At 42.3% G+C, this 12,928-nt stretch overlaps 1 long non-coding RNA gene across 1 annotated transcript; it reads right to left on the reverse strand.

Moving 5' to 3' along the window:
• Positions 1 to 8,006: 8,006 nt before the first annotated feature.
• LOC110359794 (uncharacterized) lies at positions 8,007 to 10,390 on the reverse strand. Its single transcript, XR_002415185.2, has 3 exons — positions 10,250 to 10,390; positions 8,526 to 8,638; positions 8,007 to 8,143 (listed from the first exon to the last, which is right to left on the reverse strand). It is a non-coding gene; the product is annotated as an uncharacterized LOC110359794 (long non-coding RNA).
• Between the last annotated feature and the right edge of the window lie 2,538 nt (positions 10,391 to 12,928).

The following is a 12,928-nucleotide window of genomic DNA, read 5'->3' on the forward strand; positions in this document are numbered from 1 at the left end:
TTCCTGCTGCTGTACACCCAAGCCTGCACAGATAATGGACCTCATGGACATGGGCAGGATCCTGTCAGAATCACCCATGTTCCTGTGGGGTTTAGTATGTTAGCATTTTCCCGAAGATGCACAGCCTTTTTTTAACATTTATTTTATTTTTTTAGATTTCCCTCTTTGAAAAAGTGACTCAGCACATCACCATGCTTCAGGCATGAGTTAGTAAACTGTTCATCTCTACTTTTGCTTCTTCCTTTTTTTCCCTGACCATCATCTTCCTCTAAAGGGAATTTAGGCCAGTCTCTGTTCTCTTGTCAGCCGAAGATGCTGCAAAATGTGGTGTTGTTTACTATCAGACAGTACCTTCCCTCTATTCAATTAGGCCTGTTTCTCTTACCTGTCTGAGCTTTTGTGATATTTTGTCTTCAGGAAATCACTAGTACAAAGCACAAGCATAATTGTAGTAAAAAGCAGAAAGAATTTGAACACGTTATTTGGACTGCAGCAAAGGATGCAGATCTTGAAAACAAGCATCTGACCAGACATCTAGGGATTTTAACTGCTTTGCATCCTGCTTTCTATCAGAGCACAGCTACACTTCATTAAAACTAAAAAGGTGAACTAGAAAAATACAGCACCCTGACTTTCTGCAATGACAAACAGAACAAATGACGTTAGGAATTAAGTTAATTTTATCTCTAAGTCAAGCACTTTCATTTCCTGTGTAAATCAGATCTCCTCCAGCAGTGAGATAATGCTCTCCTGAAGTCTACCATGCTGTTATTATTACTGATACTGACATTGTAGTTACTAATCAATCTCAGAGAATTTTCACCATACCCAGTTCATCTACAAAAATACCTCCCTCAAGGAAAAAGCATGTTAGAAGGATTGTACCATCAAAGCAAACACTGCCAGCTTATTTCCTGACATCGTTATGGTTTTAGGTAGCAACAAGTAGGTTTTACAGTATCCTGATTGGTGTGGCACAATTGTCTTTTCACTCATGTTGTAAATGGGCACTAGAAGAATTTGGATGGAGCACACCAGCCTGACCCCTGTGTCGGCTGGTGATTCCTGCCTCACACTACCCACAGAGCATTTCACAGACAAAATAAAGCAGGAGCGATGAAGGAAATGCAAGGGTTGGCTGGGCTGGATATAGCTGAGACAGAAAGAATCAGAATGTTCTGTGTTTCAATTAAATCACGGTGGAGCAGGGACTTCCCACAGTATTTCTTCAATGAAGTCGCTAGTACTCACTGCTGGGCACTGAGAACATAAGTGCAAAAAATCGCTATCTCATTTCCCCTGTTCCTGTGCCTGTCACCGTCCGGGACTCCCAAAGACAGAGACAAAAACAGAACAGCAGCCTGGTAAAGCATGCCATTTAGAAAGGAGTATTTTTCTCCAATACAGTGCATGTTGCACCACGTTCATTGCACTGGGCTTTCATACTTTTTTTCAGCAAACACCACCTTGGGAGAGGGACCCATGCAGAGGATACATGTAGATCCAAGTCTGACCGGTATTTTGGGGCAGTGAGTTCAGTTCACACTAGTTTTGCTGGGCCAAGCTCTGTTCCTGGCCTTTGTGTTTGTTCTGCCAATTTGTCTACAGTATCCATAAGCCTCTTCTTTTCATGCTTGCTATTTCCATTTCTGAGCATCTCATGCTATAGATATTCCTCCTTAACCCATGGGAAAGGGCAATGAACACTACCCACTTTACTGGAAGGCAACAGAGGTACGGAGAGTAGGAGTACTTCCTTTAAAGTTGGACATCAACAGGTTAAACAGGGAAGATACTTCCACATGATCTAGACATCCTCATCTTCTTTTCTGGGAAAAAAATACCTCAAATGTTTGGCTGATTTTTCCAATTCTATCCAATTATCTAACATAATATCTTCCTATAAATCCTGCCTCATTGTGTGGATGTCTGATAGATGTTTACCAGTTGAGACATTGCCCCTAGTGATGACACCCAATGATACCAAATAGCCTTCATGCAGTCTGTGAATAAGCCAGGTCCTCTTGGCTTCCACAACAGCTCTAGCACAACCACAGGAACAAGCAGGACCTTACACTTTTTCTAGACTTTCTCAGGTTAATTCTTCATTCCTTTGCATCAGGACTGCTCTTTTACAGCAATACAAAGTGGCACAGACCCACATACACAGTATATGTGGTCCTGGGAGAAAGACAATCTTGCCCTTACTTAAAAAGGATGTAAGTTGAACCTAGAGAAAATACGGGGTGAAAATACACAATATGGAATTTGGAGTGGAGGTTGATAGAACCATGTTCCCACTCATTTTATACACTGAGAAAGAAAATGCAGAATGACTTTGTGCTTGCTTCATACATTGATCAGAACATCATGAGCAACCACTGTGAACAATGATAAATTTTATTGTCTCCACTCTGACCAGTCACTTGTAAAGCTGTGGACTCATTGTGAAAGAACCGTTAGATCAAGCTGCTAAAATGTGAGACAGTTTATGGACAATTCAGAGTCTATTTAGACAATGAATATTCATGATCTATCCAGACAATTTCACATTCATGCTTAGATAATGCAGATTTATGCTCACACACAATGATTTGTGAATATTTATAGGCAAGCACCTGGACAGTATTTGACACAGCCATGAATATTCATGATTACATCTGAAAGAAAGAGAAATGCTCTACCTGAAGTTTGAACTACAGGCAGAAAAAGCTAATCTTCAGTATCTATAGTGCCTTAATGACAACATATAGCAGCCAAAAATAGCATAAAGATAAGAACTAGCAGTAGGGATCAAATCACGCGAAGGACCAATAAAAAGCCTGAAAGCTCTTCTGAGCTGCTAAAAAAAATTTCCATTGGATTAGTCTTCTGTCAGAAATTAGGTTACTGGTGCGGCACCTTTTCTGTTTGAAAAATATCCTTTTACGGGGGGAGAAGGGAGGGTTTGAGGTGGGGTTTTTTGCCTAAAAACCTTTTTTTTTTTTTTTTTCCCAGACAAAAAGACTAAAATGTTTGTTGTGAGAAAAATACACACTTTTGTGATTGGACCTGCCTGCCCACATATGTGTCTCCACATTTAAGGGGTCTTCATGCCAAGCTAGCCTGTGCCTTCAAGGTTCATGTTTAAGTCCATGCTGCTCCAACTGAGATTCACTGTTCTAGGTCCTCATGGAGAGGTTCTCAAAGCCAGCTGAGATGAGACCAGATCATTGCCTGAGGCATGTGTGACTCCCAAGAGCCTTGGTCTAGCTTGAGACAAGAGAATCACAGATTAAGGATCAGTTTTTCTGATAAGGGGATTGCAAGGCAGAAGTACAGCTGCGGACTCCAGGAAAGAAAAGGTGGTAGCAGAGAGGCTCAGGTCAGGGGAAAGGCAGCTGCTAGATTCACAGTGTTTACTCACTTGAATTTTCCTCTTGGAGGTGAGAGGAACTTGACATTGCAGCTTCCTCTAAGGTATGGAAGAGCCTTTAGCTGAGAGTTTACAGAGGCAGGGGGAAAACGGAGCTCTGATCATCTAGCAGGTGTAATACCAACTCTGCTGACAAGCCTCTCATGTAAATTCCCAGTATTAATGCCAACTTCTAAATAACTCTGTATCCAAACTCTAAAACTAATCTTGATCTCCCCATTTAAAAGATCACCGAAATCTTCCTCTCTGTGTTATTTCCACTGCTCTTTAACTCCCTCTCTGTGTTGTGGTCTAACACAGCAGGCAGCCAAACGCCACACAGCTGCTTGCTCACCTCCCACAGTGGGATGTGGAAGAGAATCAGAAAAAAAAGTGGAACTCATGGTTTAAGATAAAGACAGTTTAATAGCACAGAAAGGGAAAACAACAACAACAATAATAATAGTATATACAAAACAAGCGATGTGTAATGCAGTTTCTCACCACCAGTGGACCAATGCCTAGCCCATCCCCAAGCAGTGATTGCCACCTCCTTGCCAAGTCTTCACAATTCATACACTAAGCATGATATTATATGGTATGGAATAGCCCTTTGGTCAGTTTAGGTCCACTGTCCTGTCTGTGTCACTCCCCAGCTTCTTGTGCACTTTCTCACTGGAAGAGCATGGTAAGCTGAAAAGTCCTTGACTAAGTACCAGTTAGCAACAGTTAAAACATCAGTGTGTGATCAACATTATTCTCATACTAAATCCAAAACAAAGCACTATGCCAACTACTAGGAAGAAAATTAACTCTATCCCAGCCAAAACCAGGACACTATGATAGTTCATAAGTGCAGGAGGAATTAAACCTCTCCATGTTCACTGGGAGAAAACAAAGCCATAATAGACAGTTTCAGAGGCTCACTAGCAGCCAGAGCACAAAGCTTAGGCTGTGTCCATTCACATTAGACCATGTTTTGTCACATTTCATCCTGCCTTAGTGAAGAACTGCACACAAGATGTGGGGCAGCAAAAATATAATAAATGCCATCACCCTTACCTCGGTGCTATCCAACAAGTGTTTTCTACAGCTTGATGTTGTCTGGACTAAGCTGCATAGCAGACTCTTTGACCTAAATTCATTGAGACAGATGAAAATTATAGCAGTTGAAAATAAAAGCATCCCCAGTCCAGTAAAAAAGCTCAGTTATTCCTGTTTCTTCAAATTACCTCTGCATCTGGCACTTTTCTGCTGAGACTGCCTCCCGATGAGAGGAAAATACAACTTCAGCTCTGCTAGGACACTCAGATATCATGCAGCAGTCATATGTCAATGACATGTGCCCCAGTATCTGTCCCAGGTAGGGATGATTTGTCTTGGCTCCCCTCGGCTCCTTCCTGAGGTTTTGACTCTCATGCTTCCTATTCACTCTACCGTTGCCTCCACTTCCAAAGAAATGATACAACCTGAAGAACTACCTCTTACAAGTATCTGTTCTCAGCTCACATTGAGCGAATGGCATTTATAAGACATATTCTGATGGATGGTATCCCTGTGGTGGGCTGTGGATGGCTCTGAAGCCTAAGAATGGACAAGTGAACAGTTCTGCCTTCCTCGGCTCCAAAATGAGTTCCCCTCATCAGCAGCTAGAAATGGAGCGGCTGTTGGTCCTCTCCAGCTCTGGTGGGAATGATTCTCTCCAGAAGACACAGCACAGGTGTTGCCTACACATGGCATTGATATAGCAGGGAGTGCAAAGGAAGGTTGGATCAGCTGTGCTAGATTTTACTCAGAGTAAAAGGTGTGAACTCTAAAGGATTAAATGACTGACAGTGAATCAAGTGAACAATTATCATTTCAAAGCCTCCTGATTATTTAAAGGCAGTCTTATGGCTACAGAGGGTTGGTCTCAAAAAATTTGACTGAACAACAACAGAAATAACAGGCAATTTGTTGAATACTACCTTTTCTGCCCTGTTTCTCCAGTTTTCACCTATGTTGTACTTTCTGTCAACAGAAACAGAAGAATTTCTGCATCAAAGAACAAAGCCTTTTGATCAGTCTCTAGGAACCAGCACCTGAAACTTCAGAGGAAAAGTAATGTCCTTCCTGTACTTCTTAATTTCTGAATACCTATTGGATATGTTATTTGTTGATTCTCTTTCAGGAAAGATACTTCCCAAACCCCTTGTTAAGTTTTAAAATGAAAAATAAAAATACACAAACAACAATATAGAAAAAGTAGAACTACAGTGACATTTGGTTACCAATACTCCCATCCTTTCTTTGAATTCATATGAAGATTTTTAATATCTTAGAGCTGGCACTGACTCTGCACATCAGTATAGCATCTGCTGCAGTGAAGCTCCAGATAAGGAAAGAAGTTGCTCATTAATAAATTATTAAAGAACAGTGGATGCTACCTCTGACAGAGTTAAAGTCTGGCAGATAGACTGTTTTTCACAGATATCTCACCTGTCCTTTGAACTCTATTGCCTACCTATCCCCTGCAGTTAATTCCCTAGTTCTGTTAAATACTGTGGAGTAGAAGTATACACTTGTTTTTGCTTCAATAAATGCTGCCCTATGGTTTTACTATGTGCTTTCAGTGCTTCTTGCTATCAAACTTACAATGGGAGGCCTCATATTGCTTCTGTCAAGACATATTCTTCAGTAAAGCCCTTCACCTGAAACCTTGTAAACACTGTTTCCTCATGGTCACTCCGAGTCAAGTCTTCAGCCAGACATACAATCCAAGGCTTGCTGGAAGCCCTCTGTTGGGATGCTGTGTTTGACTGTGCAATGCTGTGTGCTAATAGCCTCTGAAACATACAACAAAGAACCGCAAGCAGTGAACACTGCTATACTTAAATGCTAAGAGTCCATCCATGGTGGCTGTTTCTTTTTTTTTGTTGTTGTTCTTCCTCTGTGCATATGAAATGCAAAGAATTAGCAACAACAATATCTTTAGAAATAAGTGCAAGAGAGGAGAAGGGTAGATTCTCATGCATGATCTTATCTTTCCAACCTACAAACCATGACAATGTACAAGCTTGCATTGATCTCTGGAGATTCCTGAAGACTAAAGGAAGAGCCAGTCATTGCCCATTACTTTAATCTTTAATAGGAAAACCTGTAGAAATAAGTGTCAGCTTGCAAAATTATTCTGTTTGCAGCAGCTGCCAGCTGTCACAATAGCACCTGCATTCACCTCTGGCAGATAAGGTAGGGAGAGACAGAAACACCCTCGCTTAAAGCAGGATACACAATCCCAGGGAGGTGCCAGATGCCTCATCACTGGAGACATTCAAGGCCAGGCTGGACAGGGCTCTGAGCAAACTGAACTACTTGAAGATGTCCCTGATTATTGAAAGGATGTTGGACTAAATGAGTTTTGAAGGTCCCTTCCAATCCAAACTATTCTATGATTCTATTATTCTATCCCTTCACAGCCTGCAGCACCTGCACCTGCTGCCTCCAAAAGCAGCAGCAACTCCAGCCTGTGTTGGATCAAGAGTAGCTGGGACTATCACCTACCTCCAGCTACTGATCTCCTTGCCTGGATCTCCACAATCACATTTTGTTTCAGTTCCAACATGGCCCTGCAGGAATAGCAACTGAGCACATCACCTGAAGTGGGAGAAGCTTTAGAGCATTTATCTTCCTATGACACCTGAAACAAAGCAAGCGCAAAGGCGTATATTAATGAATTTGTCCTCACTACAGCTGGTCTGGAAACATTTCAGTTCAGTCAGCTTTTCATTGGAAAATGTCGATTTGTCAAAATCACTATTCTTCTTGGGATAGGCTTGAATTCAACAAAGTACTGGGCTGGAAACATTTTTGAAATCTAGAATTAGAGTGCCTGGGAGGCAAAGATGAGGAAGGATGGAGAAGGCACAATTATCATCCTATTGATTTCACAAGGCCAGGCTCATTCTGTGGGTAAAAGTCTTTGTCCCAGGATGCTGACAGTGCTCATTAGGGGGACAGCAGTGGCAGTGATGGTGGTATTAGAACATCATGAATAAACAGAATTCAGCCTCCATCTCTGCCAACATGCTCTGCAAGCATTAAATTCATGCACACACCAGGGGGGAGATAAAGTACCACATTTACTCACAGACTCTTAATAAAAATGCCATTCAGGGTTTAATTAACATACTTTTTTTTTGCAAAATCATCCCACAGCTGCAGCAAAATCTGGTTTTCTACAGCCTTCCAGGGTCAAATTGTGCAGTAGCTTGCACACAGGTGCATCTGCAGGGTGGTTCATTCAGGCGAAGCCAGTATTTACACCAGCACAAAGCAGAGCAGACTCTATCCCCTAAAGTTCATCAGATATCCTTTCCCTCCCATGACTGGGTTTTTCTTTCTGGTTTGTCAGCAGCAGAGGAAAACAATAAAAGCCTCGCATTGCTCCAGCCAGATGGCAATTCTATTTCCTCCCATCTAGCTGACTGTGTGGTAAGCTGTGCTTGTGTATGCATGTGTGTGCCTGTATCTGTGTCTCTTCTCTTGCTTCTGCCATACTTCTGCCTGCCCCCAGCACTCTCATACAGAGAAATGGTGTTGAAGAGGATTCTGGAGGCTGCAGGTACAATGGGACCAAGCCTCTGCCCAGAAGCAGGATCCACTAGGAGCTCAGGAGGACCACAAGTGCACATCCATTATTTTCAAGTTGTCTGTGCTGAGATCCTCGGCTGGGACAGATCTCGGACTCTTCAGCTCCATGATCTTCTCTGCCTGGAAGAACAACAGGAATTCGGGGAAGGGAAAATGGGGTGCTCAGAAGAGGAAACAAGATGCAGGTTTATCGTTTTATCTGTGTTGTCTGTGTGCCATTGGAATACATTAACTCCTTCATTTATCATGGCACTATCATTAGAAATCTCAATTATTGCTGAATGCCACACTGACAAAATGTTTAATTAGCTGCTTTGTTGCGTTAATCACTTCTCAGATACAAGGAAGAGCTAAAGGCACCAAGTGTGGGGCCCCATTATTTTTTATAGAAAAATGTGGAGAGTGAAGGAAGCTGTAATAAATGTCCTCATCATTACAGATATAAAGGTCAGACATTAACACAGCATTCGTATATCTTAAGCCTTTCACAGGGAGCACATACCTGTCAGCTACAGCCTCCTCTGCTAGTGACAGGAGAATGAAGTGAGCTGCCTGGAGACCAACACACAGAAACATCTTGGGGTTTCTCTCTCCCCTCAGAGGGTGATGCACCTCCTGCACACCAGGGAATAAGTAAACTGAGCAGTTAAGTGGTTCAGATATTACTACCAGTAACATTTTATGGCTAGGTTCTCCCAGGCTTTTCATTAAATCTGACTGCAACTGCAGGTGCCATTTTACTTTACGGTATAAAATCAATTGAGCATGGGCCTGATGATATTAGGAGTCAGAAGGACTGGGTTATCTTTTTGCCTTGAAGTCACTCAATCTACCAGTGAAAAGCCAGCAAACCACGGAGAAGCATGACTAATATTCCCACAGGTCCCAGAACAGTCACAGCAAGAACAGTGTGTGGATGCCCCACCAGCTCCTGCAAAGGCAGAGCACCACAACGGAGATGAGTTTGCTTCAGTACCCTAATTCCCAGACCCTTCCCCCTGGTTTCCATCAAGAGGCAGCAGGCATTGCAAACAGCACAGATTTGTATGTCCATTTATATTATACTTGTTTATTGGGAAAAAGACACAAGGTCACTTCTTATCGTGGAAACACATGCCTCTGTATGGAGTGAGGTTATAATTTTGTATAAATCACAGCTATTGAGTGACTTCAGATTATGACAGATTACCTCAGTGAAAGATCATCTGGCCTACAACTCAGTTTGGGTGGATATTTGTTATTCAAGGCTCAGAAAGAAAGACAGAGAACATTCTTTCCAACACTTAAAATCAATCAGCATGCTCATTTTGGATCACCTGCGCTTCCTGGTGGCCTAACTGCAGTCACTGCAAAAAAACATGGGAGGAGGAGATGGTGGCAACAATGGCCAAGTTTTGGATCACAACCTTGTGAGAAAACTCACTTCTAGTTCTCCTCCTTCAGCCTAAGAGGCACAAAACTGCATCTCCCCTTTACTTGGGCCCTGTCCTTGCCAGGTGTCTCCTCTGTTCTCGCAGAGAGGAGAGGGAACCAGAGTCCACAGCCTCTTTCTGAGACACTTACCTACAAAAGAGGTGTCCCAAGTGCCAGACCCTTCCTCAGTGCTGTTCATGTATTCATCCAATACATGCATTTTTAGATAAAAAATGTATGTGACTAAGGTGATGGTGTTACTAATTCAGCAGTGGCTAGTTAAGAACTGCCTGGTTTTCTTTCCAGCCCTGGTCACCCACACAACATCTCTGTGGCATTTGTAAATGACTTACATTCACATTCCATGCAAAATCTTTCCTAGTGCCAACAACTCTCCTTCCACTGAGGCACTAAGGCCTAAGAAAATAAAGGATTTCTGGGTGGAAATGGTGTGTTCAGCTCAAGATGCTGCTGGGTATCTGAGAAACATCTTCTGCAATGTTCACAGTATCACAGTATGTTTGGGATTGGAAGGGACCTCAAAAGATCATCCAGTCCAATCCCCCTGCTGGAGCAGGAACACCTAGGTGAGGTCGCACAGGAACATGTCCAGGCGGGTTTTGAATGTCTCCAGAGAAGGAGACTCCACAACCTCCCTGGGCAGCCTGTTCCAGTGTTCTGTCACCCTTACTGAGAAGAAGTTTTTTCTCAAATTTAAGCAGAACCTCTTGTGTTCCAGCTTGATTCCATTACCCCTTGTCCTATCATTGTTTGCCACCGAGAAGAGCCTGGCTCCATCCTCATGGCACTCACCCTTTTCTTCACTTTCAGTCTTCCTGGATAATTGCTTTCACAAAGTCCTCAAGTCCATAGGTCTGAGTAGTATATTCACTTCAGAAGTGGTCTTCATAACAGTTTGCATACAAGAAAAAAGAAAGATTAGATGGTTTAGCTGGAGCCACACATAAAAATAAGAAGCAGTTAACTCTGTCATTGTTGCAGAAGGAAAAAAAAATGCAAAATGGAGAAAGAATATACATGGGGAAAATGGTTACATTTTGACTTCTTAATCATCTCTACATTCCCTTCTTTAAAGCACTTTCCCACACACAACCTCAGAGCAAAGCCATCAAAAGCATCTGACTTCTGCAGCAGACATATTTAATGGAGGGAGATGTTCTGGCTCACAGGTTCCAATTAGTTCTAATGTTAAGCCTGCCCATGAGACATACAGTCTCCCTTGTTTTTCACAACCACATCGATAAACATTATTGTACAGGGATACAAATATAACTCATTATTTTGTTGACACTCAATGGCGTACCTATATATATAATGTCATCCTGTCATTATTGATGCTTTTTTAATGGTACAGTATCATTAAGCAGTAATGTTTTACTTCTATTAATATCATTTGGGTTGGTTCTCAATAACTATGCCAGAGTGACTGCAGCATCATCCACACGACGTAGATGAGTACATAATACATTTATCAGAACATCATCCATAATGTTCAGCATCTTCCATGACCAGAAAATCACAAAGTTCTTCCAACTCCAGCTGCTCACATAAGGAGACATGGAGCTCTGTAGACAAATGTCTTGTCCCAAAGCTTGCCTGTTTGTCTCCCAAAATCCATGATGTGAAAATGTAGTGACAGATTACGACTGTCCAGTGGTCTGGTGGTCTGCTGTACCACAGTCAGGTATACACAGGAACTAGCTGAATGGCTGACAAGATGCCACTGTACAGAGGATTTTACCCCCATGGTCTGGGAACATGGCAGAAGTTGAGCATCTCTCCAGCAGTATCTTGGTTGCAACATTCTCTCCACGGCCTTTGAAAAGTTTCCTTAACTTCTTCCTGACTCCTCTTTCCTTTTTGTATCTTGATGAGTTCACATTTTCTTTTGAAAAAAATTGCATTTAGCAAATCTCTGTTTTGCCTCATGTTGTTGTGCTAATGTTCAACAAAAGCCAAAAAAAGTGGACAGGCAACATACTTGGCCCATGTCCTGTCATGAGTCAGATTGCAGAGGACCAGCTTCTAAGGACAAGACACCTTCCTGCCTTTAAGTGGCCTGACACTTAGTTTTCTTGGCTCCAACTCCATTCTTTGCCAATTCAGTCAGAGAAGAATTAGAGATTGCTCCAAAGGCCTGAGAAAAATGCACTTTCTTGTAAGTCCTCCACTAAATGCAGGAGCTGAAGGAAGAACCTCCACCTGGGCTTGAATTTCTAGGAACAAATCTTTGTACCTGTCTGCTTACAAGGAGCCAGCTGTGCATTGGGGTCTGTGCAGGAGCTCTGGTGGACAACATGAACAGGAAGCCCAGCCTGTTGCAAGCAGAGCATTCACTTGAAGACACGTTTCTCAGTGTCCAACAGAAGACAAACTGAAAGGCTGAGAGCAAAAGATAATCTCCCCCACGATATCACTTCAAATTACAGGAACACAGATTAAATGCAATTGCCTGCTAACCATTAGCTATTTAATTAAATGCTCTGGGCAGTGTACATAGAGGTTGATTGCTGATATCACTTACCCCACTAGGCCTGTGAGTCATTCCTGACCTATAACAGCCTAAATGAAAATATTTTCAGGCTTCTTTCACTTTTTTCCAGGGGAAATAAAGGCACCAAGAAAGAGCAAGTGCATTTTTGTGTACATGGGACTGATGAGAAAGGGCTCAAGCAGCCTCTTCTCCCAATGCCCATCCCTGGCCAAGCAGTGCTGAGAACCAAGCACCAGCCACCAGACAGGCATGTTGGTATTGTGGGCTTAACCCTCCAGACCCCAGCTAGTAGGCTGAAGCTTCACAGTCTCTGCCTGTGAGGAAATGCTACTTCACAGTGACTTTTAAACCCACCAGCTCTAATGGCTCTGCCAAATCTGAGAGGTCACTGCAATTACTGCAGCTAATAATTATTATGCATGGAGTTCTCCAGTAATTCTCTCACAGCTGTTCTCTAGGTGAGTATGTTTGCACAGTATTTGTGCTCAGAAGCTGAAGAAGGTGCTGTCCAGTCATTTAAGTCTACCATTTCTCAGTGCAATGGTGGTACAGATAATAAAATAGCCTCCATTTTTAAATAGAGCTTCTTTTTAATGGAAACATCATGCCTTTGTATGCTGTGTCATGTTTCTTTTAAACTGCATGGGAGATAATAGTCTGCTCATCCTACCAGCTGACAGAATTGCTCTTCAGCTAAAGGTGTAGAAAGCTGCGCTTTGACATCACAGGTCACTGTTTTAAAACTTGTTGCTCTGCAAGACAGCATGGGATGGCATTAAATAAATCATTTTCTGTGCCTGAAAGACAGGTATCCAAGTTGATGTAAAGTAAAAGCTACAAGAATTAAATAAAATGGCCAAAAAGCAGAGCTGATACTTCCAAAACCAGTGGCTCTTCCTATAACAAAGCAAGTTCCTGTTGATGACAAGCTGTACACAAGTGCAGGTTCAGTGGAGTCAGGAGAGAATCAGGAGAGC

Source organism: Columba livia, chromosome 3, assembly GCF_036013475.1.
Source record: "Columba livia isolate bColLiv1 breed racing homer chromosome 3, bColLiv1.pat.W.v2, whole genome shotgun sequence".
In the NCBI taxonomy this organism is placed as follows: Eukaryota; Metazoa; Chordata; class Aves; order Columbiformes; family Columbidae; genus Columba; species Columba livia.